Here is a 2866-nt window from a genome sequence, read left to right as displayed (position 1 = left end):
TTATTATTAGTTTGGGTCAAAAATTTTCTATACCATTTCCATCATTTCTTACATGTGGAAACCAAAGACAATCTCATTCCTTGAGTTTTCACATGGTGCATTGAAATCAATTCTCTAGGAAACAAGCCTTTTGGGGGGGTACAGTTTAGGTGATACACTCACTCCAATATTGACTTGCAGACAAATTGTGATGACATATCCACCCTCAAGCCCATTCTTTGTTACTTGGAAGTTTTTGATCATTGTCTAGGACTGACTCTATGCAAAAACTAGACAAGAGAAATTGACAGATCATTTTTATAACCTTAATAGTCTGGCATTTCTCATCTTCTTCTCCTTCTTCATTGTAAAAATCAAACTTTTTTAACCAAATAAAAAAAAAATACTAGAATTGAAGTTCATTTTATTATTCCATAACTCATTCTGTTTGTGCATCTTATTTTCCAATAACTGTTGAAAGAAAAAAAAAACACTGTAAAAGAAAAGAAAAACTAGTTTGGTTTGCATAAAAAGGATTTCTTCTCCTTTCATCTTTGTCAGTGGTCCTTTGTTTTCTGTTCTCATTTTTTCTAAATTAAAATTTTCCTCCTTAATTTTTTTTTTTGTTAAACTTAATAAATATATATAAATATTAATTAAAGATCTGGTAGGTTAAAAAAAAAAAATTACCATGAATTAAGCAAAAAAGAAGAAAAAAGAAAAAGAAAACAAACCAAGATATGTCTCAATCAATCAAACATGATTTAAAATTAGTTAATTCGTTAGAGTTTATCTTCTCATACGAAAAAAACGTTGCGTTTACGTATTTTCGTTAATTTACCGGCACTTATAAAAACCCTAACACCACCTCCATCATCCATAACTGAACCATCAAATCATACCCATTTTCCATCTTTTTTTTTAATAAATAAATAAATAAGTAAATAAATAAAACTAAAATTTGCCCTTTTTCCATTAATTTGATTTTGATTAAACTTAAAAATTCCACCTTTTTTTTTTGCTTCTGTACAAAACCTCCTCCGAAGAAAACCTGAACTTATTTTGTGTAGAGAGGCAAAAGAGTACTAAAATTAACATTAAAAAAGAAATAAAAAAATAATAATAAGAGAGAGAAAAACTAGAGATCCAAAGAGGCCTTTTTGCTTTGCTCTTCTTCTTCTCTTCATCTTCTTCGTCGTCTTCGTGGGTCGTAGTTTTCTACTCGATCTTAGCGACGCCGATGCGGTTCACCGGCATCGGAGCGCCGGGGTGGGTTCCGGCGCCGTGTTCTAGTGCTGACATATAGCTTCGGACTTCCTTACGGATCATCTCCTGCATCACTGATAGGAACTCGGCGCTGAAAGGGAACGCGGATGGGCTCCTCCTATCTACGGCGTCGACGTCCATCCGCTCTGGTTCCGGCAGCGGCGCCGCCGGATGGTGGTCGGAGGAGTCGGATGGATCGGATCCGGGGAGAGAAAGAGAGAGGGATAAGGAAGTTACCGGATCGTCGTGGGGAGGAGAATCGATCTGAGGTTGAGGCGGTGATGGTGGAGGTGGAGGAGGAGGAGGAGCGGCGATGCTGATCCCAAGTCCGACCACGCCGGACCTCGGCACCGGCCGGTAGATCTGAGACGCCACCGCCGGCGTCATCATCGGATGGCTATGATGACTCGAATCACTAACGTCCGACCCCGACGGACTACTCGGGCTGAAAGCAAAGCCCTCCGCCGGACATCACCGGACCGACGCTGCTCGCCCGCTTCAACGGGCTGCACATCTTCATGGAACTCGAGATCCGACGGCAGCGAATCGTAGTGCTGAAGCTGAACATGATGACCGCCGCCGCCGCCGCCGCCGCCGCCGCCGTTGGAGAACTTCCTCTTAAGCGTAGAGTTCCAGTGGTTCTTGATGGCGTTGTCGGTGCGACCTGAGAGGAGACGAGCGATGGTCGCCCACTTGTTGCCAAACCGCTGGTGTGCCCGCAAGATGGTCTCATCCTCCTCCGGCGTGAAACGGCCGGTGCTCGACCTGAGGTGAGAGCTGGTTACACCACCGGAGCCGGCACGACTTGCCGGAACGACCAGGGATGGATTTGCTGATCAAGGACCAGTTCCTCGGTCCATGCTTCCCCACCAACCGCTGCAAAGCTTCATCCTCCTCAGGACTCCATGGACCCTTTATCCTCTCCGCCGCCGTCTCTTTCCCTCTCGCCGGCGCCGCCATCGCCACCAACCAAACCCTAAATCTAGGTCAGTACTATAATTTCTCGTTTTGATATTTTCACACCCTAATTTTTTTTCCTAATAATTCGATCGAGCATGGAAATCGCAAAGGAAAAGACGATGGAGAGAAGAATGGTTGGGGAGGTTGAAACGGGTTATTATAAAGCGTGGAGCGGGTTACCTGCTCTTCCGGTCATATATCACCGGTTGTAGCCCGTGCCAAACGCCCGCTACTTCCAGGCAGGCGGTTGCTTGCATACAGCTGGCGTGTGGACACGCGTCACACATCCGGAGCCGTTTCTTGATAAGGATCGAACCGCTCGCTCTCTCGTACGGTTATGGGAAACGCTAGTTGAAACGCCCGGAAACGCGATCGGGAATCGCGTTCTCTCAACCCGGCGAGAAGTTTGCCGTTTGTCGCGACGTCGTAATTAGTGGGTTCACTGCAAAACTGGTACTGTTTTCTATTTATATATATATATATAACGCTCTAACCAAATTATTCGTTATTTTTTAAAAAAAATTAATTTAAATTAGAAGGGTATTTTGGTAAAAGAACATTGAGATTAATTTAATTTTTGAAATTTGAAATCAGTTGGAAGTGGTCTGGTTGGTCCCCCCCAACGAACCACATAGAAAAAAAATATATATATATATATATA

General features: G+C 43.4%; 1 pseudogene; it reads right to left on the bottom strand.

Moving 5' to 3' along the window:
- Positions 1-1156: 1156 nt before the first annotated feature.
- LOC120269459 lies at positions 1157-2350 on the bottom strand (annotated as a pseudogene).
- Positions 2351-2866: the final 516 nt, after the last annotated feature.

The sequence above is a fragment of the Dioscorea cayenensis genome, chromosome 9, assembly GCF_009730915.1.
Source record: "Dioscorea cayenensis subsp. rotundata cultivar TDr96_F1 chromosome 9, TDr96_F1_v2_PseudoChromosome.rev07_lg8_w22 25.fasta, whole genome shotgun sequence".
NCBI lineage: Eukaryota > Viridiplantae > Streptophyta > Magnoliopsida > Dioscoreales > Dioscoreaceae > Dioscorea > Dioscorea cayenensis.
The sequence above is the reverse complement of the archived record's forward strand: the minus strand, read 5'-3'. Positions and strand labels throughout refer to the sequence as shown.